The sequence below is a fragment of the Mercenaria mercenaria genome, chromosome 16 (assembly GCF_021730395.1).
Source record: "Mercenaria mercenaria strain notata chromosome 16, MADL_Memer_1, whole genome shotgun sequence".
In the NCBI taxonomy this organism is placed as follows: Eukaryota; Metazoa; Mollusca; class Bivalvia; order Venerida; family Veneridae; genus Mercenaria; species Mercenaria mercenaria.
In genome coordinates, this window is record NC_069376.1 from 46,779,021 (window position 1) to 46,794,569 (window position 15,549).

Consider the following 15,549-nt stretch of genomic DNA (forward strand, 5'->3'; position numbering starts at 1 on the left):
ACCACAAGGCCACAAAGCCCCCCTCCCCCCCCCCCCCACACCCGTATGACATGAATAAAATTCGCTATTATAATGCCACGAAAAATAATGCTATCATAGCTATCTCCTAATTTACAAGCTCAATAGGGAGAGTGCATATCTACGGATCGCGGGGTTGTGAGTCCGATCCCTGGGCGGGACGTATATTCTCCGTGACGATTTGATAAAAATTACTGTATCTGAAATCATTCGTCCTCCACCTTTGATTCATGTGGGGAAGTTGGCAGTTACTGGCGGAGAACAGGTTTGTACTGGCACAGCATTCAGGAACACTGGTTAGGTTAACTTCTCGCCGTTACATAACTGAAATACTGTTGAAAAACGGCGTTAAACCCAAAACAGTTTATGCTTAACTTGTAAGTATTCCATAGTTTCAAATAGTAACCTAATATTTTCACTGTTGTGTCTGTTTCTTTTTTTCAAAATTCCTGTTTTTGCTTTATCGCTGTAAAATAATTCTACCCAATCAATAAAAGAATCACCAAACTGTAAGTGGTGTAGGCACTGAAACATGAAAGCATGGTCGGTGCTATCAAATGCTTTTTTTTCAAAATCTGCATGCAATAGTAGCCAGGGTTCAATTTTAACTTGTAAATATTTCATAGTTTCAAATAGTAACATAATATTTTCACCGATGTATCTGTTTCTTGCTGTTGTTTTCTTTTTTTTTTTCAAAATACCTGTTGTTTTTTATTTATCTATTATGATGTTTATAACTTTTTAAGGCGATTCGCTATTTATTTGGTTGATATTTTATATTCAACATTTAAGAGACATACAGGGCGCCAATTAGTTCAAGACAATTGTCTCAATATGAGAGACATTTTAGAAGATAATGTACAAGGGTTTTGGTGATTGCGTATATCGTCTAGTTATTTCATTTATAAGCCATACACTTCGGTATTATATGTAACGGTGTATTTACCAAGAGAATCAAATAAATAAACTAGGTGTTTGTGATGTTTTTAATATTTATTATTGATGTTTATAAAACATCAGGAATGAAAGTATTTCACTGTTAACATTTGCTATAACACTTCTTTTCGGCGCTGTTACAATTTCTGTTGCATACGTTTTGGTCCATGCCAGACAATTTCTTACATCTTTTACGCCAGGCCGTCGCATCATCCTCGCACTTACACATGCATGGCTTGTCTTGGTTCCAACTACTGCAGCCAAACAATCCAACAAACATAGCGCATAGTATCATCGTTAAAAGAATTGTCTTCATCGTTCAGCCAGAACTCTGAAAAAAAGACGATACAGCTCCGTTCAGTAAATAATACATTTGTATATACCCCAGACATATAGCAGCAAATTAAATTGCACACTGGACAGTTTCGTTTCATGGTTCACGTGCGATTTGTTTTGAAGTTTACATAAGTAAAATGTTTGTATACACACTTTATTTTGAAGGTACTGTTTTAGTTTTGATTAAAGTTTTACATGCTTATTACTCATAAAAAAGTGCTTGAAATTTAAAGTTCATAAAATTGCAAGCAATATAGCTTTACGTGTTGTACTGGACTTAAACGTTTTGACATTATAGGGATTTTCTTCACGTACGCGTATGAAATGTCCACCACTCTGTTGTTACGAGAAAAGATAATACGTAATTAAATATCATGTGTAAATTTAAAACAGCATTACCCTCTCAAAACAGTGTATATGGCTTTAAAAACATGATTCATTAACTACTGCTTAGATAACTGAATAAATAAATAAGATGGAAAGCTTCGGAATTTTATTGGAAAATGAAATTTTTTATGTGTTACATAAAACGGTATTACAAAAAAAGTAAACACGATATATAGTCCAACTATTCTATTACTTCAATATCCGTGTAAACAATCTTTTCAGACAAATAAAATAAATGAATACACAATTTTTGAAACTCGCGCAAAGTTAAGAAGGTGTTAATTTACAGTACATAATTAAAAAAAATAATTCACATACCAGTCATTCCGAAATAAACATTTCAAATATGTTCTTATTATATGTAAACATCGGCATCATCTTTAAACAAATTGCACGATTACTTTGATATGAAGTTGATGACAAGTACAACTGATTTTTCAATCAGTTTAAATATAGTATTAACTGACGCGACTTCATCAAAATGTATCAGTGCATTCTTTCAGAGAAATATCTTTTTGTATCCTTAGTCATGTGTGAAAATGAAATCCACTACTAGAGTATCAGTTCTATGAGATATAAATGGTCAAATTTAAATACCTATCAAACCTGATCTCAAGTTGTTGGCAGTTATGTTTAGATCGCAGTTTATTTCAATAGCACGGGGATAGACGTACGCAATGGTAGTAAGAAAGAATGGCATAGTCGTTTGTATGTTTTCGCAACTGTAGCTGAAATTTGATGGATGGATGAATTGGATGAATGATTGATGTGCGGCTTCTTCCGTCATGATGGTTTTTCCACACCTTAGGTATATATTAATAAAATCTGTAAATAGATCCTTTGGAAGGTAATGAAATGTGCAACACCTCTCATCTCTCATGTCCCATAGCGGAACTCTATTGCACATCTATTGAATGAACCAGCCACAGCAATTTCTAAGAAAACAAAACTTGATCTAGGCATTTGATAAAAAATGGCTGATTCACGTCAAATAATGTAATGATCATAAACAACTAATTACATATATATTCAAATAAAAACTATCAACAATTTTAAGGAAATCGACCGTTCCAAAATTTGTTTACTCTTCAATGTCACTTACCAGCAGTGCAATAGTACTTAATTTCTACCGTGGTGGTAGTTTTCTGTTGAATGTTATAATAAAACGTAACACTTAGCCCTATATTCCATTTGCATAGTTTACACCCAAAATAATAATGTTAGACATTTACAATCAAATGCATTTATGTATTAAGCGATTCGAACAGTTCATTTTGATAAAAAATAATTTTCAATTTAATAAGTTAACTGAGTTCTATGAAACTAAAAACTTATAACTTTACTCACTTCTTTTCGGTTGCTCCCTTGTTGTTTTGATATAATATGTTTCAGTAGTTGTCCTCTCAGTTTAAAATTACAACTTATATAGACTTCATTTATGGCAATGGAAAATTATGGGTTGTTTCTTGTCTGATTGTCATATAAAGTATGATCATATGCTTACTCTAATGAAATATTTCTTCATAGTGTTATAATTAATTTCCGTCAAAATTTATTATTTCTAATGATATTGGCAAAATATTACTTCATGTGTTTAAAAAATCTTAATAAGTTCTATAAATCAAAAGCCTTGGGAAGAATGGTGTTTTGGCTGCCATTTTCTGCAATATTGCAATGCCTACGGGACAACCCGTGTCCAGAAACACTGTAAACAGTACAAAAAAACAAACATTCAAATAGAAATGAAACTATAAGACGTTCTTAATTTTATAAGATGTTTAGGAATCAAGCATTTTCGGGTAAACGAAACCAGATAATGTTGACTAATGTTTTCAAGTAATTGCAGATTGTCCTTTGCCCTATGTAAGCCATTGGGTTTGGGAGCCTTCTTTAAAGATTACCTTTCACGAAATGTAAACGAGTGTGATGGAGAGTTCATTTAATGAATAATTAAAGATAAATAACAAACAATTATTTTCGCATGCAGGGACACTTGTTTACTACGAACATTCCTTTTATGTAAGTAAACATGTTTACAAGGTGTCTTGATAAGGTTGTTTTGTTTGCTAAATTAAGCTTTAACGTTAAGAAAGATCAGCCTTTTTTTGCACTGAATATCGTGTCCTTCTACGGAATTATGATCCAGTTTTCAGATAAATATAACATTTTGTCATTCTTCTCGACATTAAATAACGTTTTACTTCCAAAGTAAATGTATTTTTCCGAGGATGGAGTATCCTGTGAAAAATCTAAATTATGATCTTTTTATTATTTTTTTTGTGAAAAGCGTTTAACTTTAGATCCCTTTCTTTTACGGTCTCACGAAAAAATCAACAAGTCCTTGTCAAATGTTTTGGAGTTTTGCATCAAGTAAAGGGAGGATGTGCCCCTCATTGGTGTGGGTTCGAGCCTTACTCGGGGCGCGGAATTTTTTATGCGAGGAAGCCATCTAGCGGGCTTATGTCAGGCCGATGGTTCTACTCAGGTGCCCACCCGTGATGAAATAATGTACGGAGGGGCACCTGAGGTCTTCCTTCACCATCAAAGCTGGAAAGTCGCCATATGACTTATAATTGTGTCGGTGCGACGTTAACCCTCACACACACACACACACACACACACACACACACACACACGCACAGGCACACGCACACGCACACACACACACACAGGCCAAGAACTGGCTTCTTTATCCACATCCTCAAAATATGGAAATTACTGACATTCTTCTGTAGGTTGTTTCTTACATGGATTTACTAGTATATCACGCGACAACTGAATGACGGTGTATGTGTGTCGTATTTGTAAATTTTATCATTTATCTTACGGCGTAAGAATTTTATGTCTCGAAAAGAGACATTGGGCGCATTCGGCACACAAACCCGTGTAACTCTGACTAGATCACCCGAGTTCACCTGAGTGACACGAGTAACAGTTGTAGTCCGAACGCTTTATCGAGTAACTGAAAATGATGGAGAACGTTACCTATATGCTAACAGTTCAAAAGCTTCTGAGCTGTAACAGTAATAAAGAATGATTGCTACTTTTGACACATAATGACTTCATTTTCCAAAATAAACAGCTGATCAGACGAGACAGTATCCCTCGTATCAGAAATTATGCTGGATTGGTGGACTATATGTTTTATGTATGCGATATAGTGCTGTTAGTTGATGGCATTGCCGCTGCGTGTATCTTAAATAATGTTTGCATTATCAATGACAATGAAATAAATGATTTTTGTAAAGAACCTGATAGATATGTTTGATGACCATAATGAGGACAGACAGTCTGGTTAGAGATGAACTGGTACGACTTCTGTCAGAGTGAAAAATCAGACTGGATTATTATCAATCGACTTTTCAGATTCTGGGATCAAGTAACACTTGGAAAAAATGTTAGGCCCATAATGTTTAATAGACTCGAAATTTCTAGTTTATTTTAATTTATACTTTAAATTATTTCTGAAGCAAGAGCTACAACTTATATTAATCCTCTTATGTCTACACATGACTCTACTACCCCGAAATATTTCAAATTAAAAGGGTGTTTGGTATAATTATTTCTTGTTTTTCATTGTTGTGACTGAAATTCATTTAAGGAAACAGTGGAGACCCTGATGACAAGACCTGTTTTGCGGTTTTCAATCTGCACTGTTTGCCATGAACCATTTATAGGACAATGGGTATAATACTCACTCTGGACGGTAACCATTGCCACGCAGGTGTGAGAAAATCCATTTTCCATATTTGAGCTGAATGCCAGGGACAGTTGCTGATACATTTACCATTTTCAATTACTTTTGTATATCTTGACAGGTGATCGAATCCACTACCTTTAGCCAGGGACGTTGATATCACTTAGCCATGTCCATTGAAGAAATATGTTACGAAAATGAATAAGCTCAGCTCTGCTGTCTCAGTTCCCCCTTGCTAATGGATTTCTTTCCTTTTTTTTAAATGAAAATGTCTTTGTTTAAAATGACATAACTGAGTTCACCATACTCCCAAATAGCACATAACAAACAGTATGCTTTTTTTCAAACTTTGTACCTATTTCAGCCATGAAATGTACTAAATGCTAGTTTGACTTTTAAAAGACCAAGTACCAGCTCTTGATGTTGTTCAATTGGGTTCAACACCATTTCTTTCCAACAATCTTATTGCCATATATGACTGACAGTCACTAATGGTAACAAATGTTCACTCTCCCTGGCAAGCTTAGCAACCTAAGTGGCTAACCAGTACACTCTCATAAGGAACTGACAACTCTACATTCGTATGAACTGAGGTAGATTGCAAATGGCCATTGAAGGAAATTCTACGCTAACCGGATCAAACCCGTGACCTTTGGACCGGCAGTACAGTGCATCAACTACTGAGCTAACTAGACAACAGTACCATATGTGTATGTAGGAAGAAGGTTTGTCGGCAAGTAGGAGTGTGGGGGGGGTGTTTTTTTACCTATAACTTCAACATCAATGTGTAGCTTCTTTTGTGGATTATTTGTCCTTATCACTCATTATGTGTTCTTTAGCCTAGATGTTTTTCTCAAAGTTGTCCCTTGTGAACCTATTAAAAAACTTACAAGCTTTAAAAATCAGATCGAGAACCCTCGAAATATGCTTTACAGGGATGTTGCTATAAGAAGCAGATTTCTCAACCTCTGTCTTATTCAACAGTATTTACAGATGGGAGTATGAATGCCAAAAGAGCATTTCAAAGTTACTCTGTATTTAGAAGAAAATAAAAGCTTTTAAAAGAACAATGACAGCACGCTCCACTATTCGAAGGCAATTGTCAGTATGAATGATTTTCGGTTCTAGAACTGAAATAATGATTCAATGATTATTTGACTTGATTCTATGATCTGACTTTAAAACCCTCAGGCTGAATAAATATAAGAAGTTTTCAACCCACTGCCGACCTTAGTTTTGACAAGAGCAACTTGATGTTAAATTTTAACCATAATTTTCTTACTAAAAAACGGGACATAAACCTTGCCAAAATTAAAGAACTTGATGTTTTTACCTTGCTTTACAACCCTGAAGACAGGTGAGAAATGTTAACCCAATGTCCCCATTTGTTTTGGAGATAGTAACGTGCATGCAAAACTTTAACCAGCTTTTTATAAGTTTAATCAGTGGGGCATAACTTGGCGAAAGTTCAAGTTAGAGTTATGGAAGTTGATGGCATGTCCTTTACAACATGGAACACATGTGTGACGTTTCAACCCAGTATCTGCATTAGTTTAAAAAAAATAATTTGCACGCAAAACTTTAACCACAAAAAGGGGTCTGACTCAAGTAAGAGTTATGAGGCTTGTGTTATGTTGATATGATCTTATTTTACAGACCCCAAGAAATGTATGAGGTTTTAACCAAACATCTGCATTAGTTTGGATGTACTAACTTGCATGTAAAACTTAAAACTTTCTAAGTCCAAAAGAGGTACAATTTTGTCAAAATACATATTAGAGTAATGGGACTTGATAATCTGCGGTTAGTTAATGACCTTAAAAAGTTGAAATAGGTCTCAAAGCAATATGTCTATAAATGTGACCCATAATTTACGTAATATTCGATGAAGAGTTATCTAATTTGATTATTTTGGTAGGTCTGATGATTGGAACGACTTGTTTGAAGTTTCAGTTCAATATCATATGTGGTTATTGAGATAAAGCCTTGATAGTAATTGCACCCAAAAAATTCCAGTCTACCAACGACGCCATGTTTGAAGTGTTAGTGCATTCGGATACGATCATCCGCCTTTCCGAGCTTCAGGAGGTGGGTAGAATTCGGGTGACACAACTACTATCGCCCGGGTTACACGAGTTATACTCGAGTAATACCCAGGGTGACTCGGGTTAGCTCGAGTATGTATGCCGAACGCGCCCATTGAATTTTCGAGACATTGAAAGAAGCGAAAAGGAGTAAATTAAGCGGATTGTTTTTAACGAACTGTACTTTTCTTATATAAAAAATAACACCCCTTTTTCTTTTTCTATAGTAGTGATATAGTTCTTTATGGGAATATAAGTCTCTAAATATTTCAACGTACATGCCGATATTCACTATGGCGTTTTTATGTTCTGTGTAGAATATTGACAAAGCTAGTATTTAGAGACATATAGAGACAGTGGAAAGTGATAGAAACGGACTAAAACGGAATAATTCTTCATCGGTACTGTTTACTTCATAAAATGAAGATAATAAACATGAATGCAAATAAGGACACGTAAGTGTCAGTTATCGGACTGTCGGGATAGTCACGTACATGATATACCTCTGATGTTTCTGAAAGAGACCGATATATTAAGCCCTCTAAGGCTGAATGGATTACTCATGTTGAAATTTTATAAAGCTATCGGGGAAAGAAGTGATGCCTCTCATATCAAAGGTTTACAACGGGAGCGTAGGATGTGGCGTGTATACACGGACAACCTAAAGGACAAAGCCAAACTCATGTCCGAAGGGGTATCTTTAAGGGGCAAAACTATAAGGGTCTTAAACACTAATCCAGATCGTCTTGACGGCGAAAACTCAACTAAAATACTGATACAAAATATTATCTTATCTTGAGATGATGTCATATTTGTAAAAGCTCTTACATTATAGGGACTTGAAGTAATCTCACATTCTCGTGAAAAAACTTAAGAGTAAACGATCAACCGACAAATTGCTAAACGGGAGATCGTATCATTATTGTAAAATCTAATACCCTCAAGGAACCTCTACCTGCCTTTATGTTATATGGAAAGTTTAATGGCCGTGTTCTACATTTCAGCCAGAAGAAAACTGACAATATGCCAAGGAAATGTACAAAATGTTTACAAGAGGGACATGCGTTCGCGGCGTGCCCAAACGACTGGGTATGTACGCAGTGTAATACATGCGGACATAAGAAAGCTGACTGCCCTGTCAGCGATTCGGAAACGGATCCAAGGGAATCCGAGTCAACACCCGAAACCAATGATGAGTACGAAACTCAGCCTTTAAATACCGAAGACAAACATCGAAATCGGAATGTCCTTTTCCGATATATATACGAAAATCACGGGTAAAGTAACATTCTCGGCTGATACACAACAGTCAATTAATAAATACTTGGAAGACAGATAAACGTGATTGAGAGATGCTGAAGAACTACGAGACAAGCGCTCAACTGAAACAGGGTCAAAGAGACAAAAGAAACAAAATAAAAAGAATAAATAACTTTTTAAAAATACTATGAGTTCTAAATAAGAACGGAGTGTTTTATGGACAACGACTCAGAATAGGTTAAAAATATCACAGGATAGAAAATATGAAAATTACAATAAATATTAAAAGTAACATTTTAAGGTTAAGATATAGATTATATACTAAGTATTTATATAAAATTAAAATACTTTGTGCATATGGATATACATGTACATAATTTAAGGAAACCAGACGTATGGTTAGCATATAATAAATGCACTACTGAGATTGTTAAATAACATGCCTATACAATAACGGGACTACTTGTACAACTTAATAACAAGTTCTTTAGATTTCTAGTTGTACTACTGAATAAGTTTATTACACTTATGGTCGTACTACTGAATAGCAGTATCGTAAAATTGAATGGTTTATGGGTCTTACTACTGTAGAGAGAGTTTATTCGACTAATAGTCGTACTACTGAATAACAGGAGTGTTAAATCAAATGTCTTAATACTGAATAACGAGTTTATTAGACTACTAGTAATGGTTGTAATACTGAATAACAGGTTTATTGGCTTACTGGTCGTACTTATAAATAACGAGTTTATAGACTACCGGTCATGTATAGATTATGTCATATATTTGTAGACGTAAATACATGTAATATTGTTTTTCTTTTATCAAAAAAAATATATAGACATGTGTTGTTTACAACTAATAAGCAAACAATATGTGCACGCACAAGATTCCTTCTTCGTTTCGTGAAATTTGCACTTGCTATTTAAAGATGTGAATAGTTACAAAGTTTACGATTTTTATTCTCTATTAGTACTTATCTTATTTATAATGTACACTCTTCGTGACTTAAATGAAGATAAACAAATTCTGCCCGAATCAAATGATAGAGTGAATTTCATTCTTCAAGACAACATTTCATTGAAATGTCATACAGTTTAAGGGTGCCTGGCCTTTCATTAATTACATGGTTAAGCGCTTCGTATACTGAATACAACTAAAATATGCGTGCTGCATAAATTCTATTGGGTTCATATGCTTTATGCCAATATTTCAAGTTGTGTCTTAAATAATGGATGGAAATCAGATTTCTTTAAAATATCAGGTGGGCTCCGTCAGGGTTGTCCCTTGTCAGCCCAATTATTCATCATTGTAGCAAATCTGCGCTCTCCCTATTGAGCTAAGCGGGCGGGTTACCAAAAAAAAACTGAGCCAATAAATACATTTTTGGTGTATTTTTTAAGCATTTTAGTTGAAAAATTTAAAGTAATTTACCTTGTCAATAAGAGCGTTTTAACCACATCAAATATTGCTATACTTATCGCAGTATAAATATTATGTGAAGTGGCGAAAACTTGAGACAAATCGTTAAATCAAGAAAATAACCCAAACAAGTGCCTACGACTTTTATATCTTATGCAATGAAATGAGTCCTATCCATAAAGCAACTATGTGTTAGACTAGTTAACAAATTATGTTAAATGCCCTTTGTTAAGCTTTGTTAAACAATTATGAATAAATTTCAACCAACTTCAAGTTTAGAACATGAAAACGTCAATCTGTCGCTGATTCAATTTTATGTAAGGTACATTAAATCTTGCATGTATTATACGTTTCAAACTAAATTACTTCTAAGGTTTGGTTAAATTTAAAACCCTCGCAGTTTAACTTCATGTCTCTTTTCAACATATCACGCTTGTAAATTTCAGTTTAATAGTTGTCCTCTGTTCTATATACTAGTATCGCATTCGCACAAGTAACAGTTAAACACTATGCCTTTGTTACATTTATAATATTTATGATATTTTAGGAAAAACAGTCGCACAAGTAGCAATAAAATGGTTGCTACAAAAAGACATCTTTGCCTCTGAAATATTCGAATGTTCATCTGTACAACAATTAGAAAATAACATGGGCGCATCCTCGGGATAGATACTCTCTGCAGAAGAGGTGATAATAGATAAAATAAAAAGTAGAAAGCTCAGTTCTAGTACAGGAAAAATTTATAATAATATTCGTTATTAAGATAAGTTTAGGGTATCATGTATACGTCAAAAGTGCATATAGAACATTTGATTAATCAGGCAAAATTCTCAGAAGTATACCATTTTGCTGTTAGTATGATAATAGTGTTGAAAGGCACAAATCATAGCACGGAAATCTGAATACCTTCCACGGTGGAACGTTTATTTCTATAATGTTGTTATATATACCTCAATTTTCAAATGCAAGAACTGGATAAAGCTAGCAGGACACCATATTCATACCCGTACAATATGCTCTTGGGAACCTTTTCTACGTCACGTATGAACAGATTCAATTCATCGCAAAAGTAAAACCTGAGTTTTGGGAAAAAAACAGCACATTGTAACAATCTGTTCTTCAGAAAATAAATTTTGAAATATCATTTTCATCAAAGCGGAATATGTCCTCTTCGGCTGCAATACATCGAAATAGTTCAGTAAGACAAACTCTAGATAACAAATAAACTATCTACATATACTATTGGTAACAATGTCATGCCATGCCATGCTCAAATACTTTCAATATCATAAGGCATCGTTTCTAACATCTCAAAGACCTCTTTTCTCTGAGGAGTTTAGATATCCGAATTTTAATCTTTTGCACCCTATCGCTTTTAGTTCCATCCTCACCAGGATTCTAATTCTTTTATGTCAAAAAGGCATTAAGATGGTTCGCTGAAGATTCACTAATTGTTTCAAAACTAATAATTATTACATATACTACTTTTATAATAATTATTCATAACACAATAATAATTATAACACTTCACATTACGAAAGATAGGTATTAAGCCATCCTTTTATTAAGAATATTGTTTTGTGTATAATGGATAACTAAGGATGCAAAAAGATAAATAAACATTTTCTTCAGACAGATCTAGACATACGTGCATAGTATATGTCAATAATTCAAGTAGGTTTACTGATATATCTTTTAAAGGCATATAAAGATGTCGAGACGTTACATAGCAATTGGTCTAAACAGTGTATCGGTAATCAAATCAAGATATAATATAGCATTATGACATACTATTAGAAGTACCATGGAACGTTTCATGGTTCTGTATCTCGTTACCTTTATGTTTTAACGGTATTTTAGTCTGTTTGAATTTCAAATTATTCTTGTTTTATGTAACAGTCAACTTATAAATTGTCTTGACCGAGTGCAGGTTGATATTGTTAGCAGTACACATGTTATCTATATAATCGTCGTTTCTCACCGTACAGTTTTCCCTTTTTATGATGCGTCTAAAAAGACGTACAATTTTAATTCATAAAGTAATATATTAATGTCAACCAAATTTAGGAATTTTGTCAGGTCAGGTCAGCACAAAGCGCGTGCGTTTAAATCCTTTAAGAATGAATCTGTCAGCTGAATAAAGAACGTCTGACCTGCACCGACACAATTATAGGTCAGATGGCTTTGATGATGAATGAAGACCCCAGGTGCCTCTCCGTGCATTATTTCATTACGGACGGACAACTGGGTAAAACCACCGACCTTCCAGAAGCTAGCTGGATGACTTCCTCACAGAAGAATTCAACGCCCCGAGTGAGACCCGAACCCACACGGTTAGGGGCAAGTGATTTTATGTCAGCGACCTTAACCACTCAGCCATAGAGGCCCACAGGTATGACATGAATAAAATTCGATATTATAATATAATGTGTTATATCAGTATATCACTTTAATGCAAGTTAGCCGACTTGTAACGAGCATGAAATAATGCTATCATAGCTTATGCATAAGACGCCCGCCTGCTTAGCTCAACAAGAGAGCGCAGATCTACGAATCGCGGGTTGTGAGTTCGATCCCAGGGCGGCGGCGTATGTTCTCCGTTACGATTTGATAAAAGTTATTGTGTCTGATTCATGTGGTGAAGTTGGCAGTTACTGGCGGAAAAATGGTTCGTACAGGTACAGAATCCAGGAACACTTGGTAGGTTAACTGCCCGCCGTTACATAACTGGAATACTGTTGAAAAACGGTGTTAAAGATGTTTTTCACAGTTATTTCTAGCGGACAGAATTTTTTGTAACTTTGCATATTTATAGATTGATGTATGACAAGTTAAAATAAAAAATGAAACTAATAGGTACCCGTGCTTCTTTTTTCAATATTCAAAGTTTATTAAGAACACGAAATCGGTATTTTTGTCTGAAGAAACAGTACATACATGTTATAATAAAACTACTGCAAACAATTATTTATTCGAAGTTTCACTCTGATGTTACTTTTTATGCATCCGAATTAATAACACCACTATAACTATGCCTAAAATGTCAACATATAGATATATTAACTCAGAAAAATTACTCTTGACAGATGTCGAAAGTATCTGAAACTGAGAAAAACACGAAGTATTTCTTAATGATATGAAAAATCTAGCGGACAGATTTTTTCCAAATTTTACATTATGTAAGCTAGAACTAAGACAAAAAAATCTAAACCAAAAAATAATATCAGCCCGTGCTTGTTTTCAAGAAAAATTAAAAAATATTCACTCCACCCACAAAAGTATTTTTTCATTACCCCACCCACCTAAAAATTATGAACATTTTTTTTTTCTTACGAAACAAATTGCACAATGTTATTATCAGTTCCTTAACCAATATTCTTACTCACATGCGGAATAATGCTACTTTAAGGTTGCAAGCCTCTAGATCAAATACTTTTTGAGATACGTGCTACACAAGCTTTCACATCCCATTTACGTATATATTTTACCACGTCAAGGGACATAAATCTGTTATTATTGAGTGAAACCTCAAATAAAAGCACTGGTGCACAACTTCGCATTCTGAATTTAATTCTTGTGTGGTTTCATGACTCTTGGCGCATATAATTTTGAGGTACATGCGACACAAATATTTAGACCCTTTATGTACAATTTGACTATCAGGGGCCATAACTCTGGTCTTACTACGTGAAATTCGGGATGGGGCACAAAAAGTATGACAACATTTTTAGGAAGTCACATTTGAATTTGAAGGAGATACATCTACGTTAAGATTTTCTGGAATTTTATTTGACTTGGAGTCGGCTGCATCATTACTGGACGAAATAGTTTACTTTCAAATTGGCTGTCCACAATGTATTCGATTCGAGCACTTCCTACAATTGCTCCTCCAATAAAACACCATCACTTTTAAAGGTAAAATATGGATGCACGACCTATATTGTCAGTACATACGATATATTTTGCGCGAGTGCCCTCATATACGACAATTATGCACTTTCGGCGGCGAATTCTGAACTTTACAGTGGACTTTACTTGCTGCGCGATTGAGCTGCGCACAAAATATTGTGATGAACTCCTTTAAACCAAAAACAAACAAACTTAAATCGCTGTAAAACAATTTTACCGAATCAATAAAAAAATCACCAAACTGTAAGTGGTATAGGCACTGAAACATTAAAGCGTGGCCGATGCTATCAAATGCTTTTTTTTCAAAATCTGCATACAGTAGTAGCGGGAGTTCATATTTAACTTGTAAATATTCCATAGTTTCAAATAGTAACCTAATATTTTCACCGTTGTATCTGTTTCTGTTTTTGAGTCGGCTAAACGCTGAAAGCGTTTTGACGAGTCCTTGCTATTCAGCGATTCTCTAAATGGACCAAATAACACAGTGAAGGGATGTAGTTCCATTAGATTTCTCAAACTTCAAACAATTCACTGCATGAATGAAGTTAAGTTGTGTCAATTCCCTTTGCTATGACCAATATACGATGTAATCTGTCATATTTATGACTTGTAATTGTGCAATACTCGAATGTAACTCATTAAGCATAAATGTGCATTTTATGAATTGCGCAGGCTTACAAAGCTTGCGTAACATCCAGCGAAAAACAAAAAATAGTTCCACAGGGCTCCAGATAAGATGCGTATTAGCGTAAATTACGTATAGAAATAATGCAAATACGCATGTCTAATAATTTCTAAGCGTATAAAAACGTATATAAAATTACAGAAATGCACATAATGCTTTTTTAAAAACAAAATCTGAATCGTCTGGATGCGTAAGGTAACATAGCCGATCAGCCTTAATTCTCCCACATTGAACGTATACACGCATCGTATGATTTCTATAAACTTTGCGTGGGTTGAATTTTGCAGTCAGTAAACGGATAAATTATCGGAAGAAGAAGCTCTTACTGGTTTGTTTAGATACTACAGATATTAAAAATGATTTTAATTCTTATTTTTCGAGAAATAAACAAATCGGCGAAACATTAAATTGTATTTTCTTGTAGTTTTTGAAATCGAAAGTAGATCGCCTATGTTTGGCTGCTTTCACGAAACGAAACAACTTTTTTTATGAAAAGATTTAAATAAGAGGTAATTTAACCGTAAACTTCAATGTCAGATACTGCCAATTGCTGCTAAATGTCTTCGTATCATCACAATTTGTAAAATATATTGTTGAAACTGGAGAAAAGTGTAATCGTATCCGGATATAATATTTTGGGTAAATACCGAGATGTGTTATGAAATTTTAAGAAAAAAACTAAAACCAAACTGAAACTGGTAGACTATACTGTCAGTACATCAATCATTAGCCGACTCAGGCCGCCCTTCAGGCCTTTGATTTTTGTCTTCAAAATTCCTGTTTTTGCTTTATCTATTATGCAATTTATAATATTT

General features: G+C 34.4%; 1 long non-coding RNA gene across 1 annotated transcript; it reads right to left on the minus strand.

Moving 5' to 3' along the window:
• Positions 1-986: 986 nt before the first annotated feature.
• On the minus strand, positions 987-3,215 carry LOC123541196 (uncharacterized). The gene is made up of 2 exons (XR_006684457.2): positions 3,025-3,215; positions 987-1,285 (listed from the first exon to the last, which is right to left on the minus strand). It is a non-coding gene; the product is annotated as an uncharacterized LOC123541196 (long non-coding RNA).
• Positions 3,216-15,549: the final 12,334 nt, after the last annotated feature.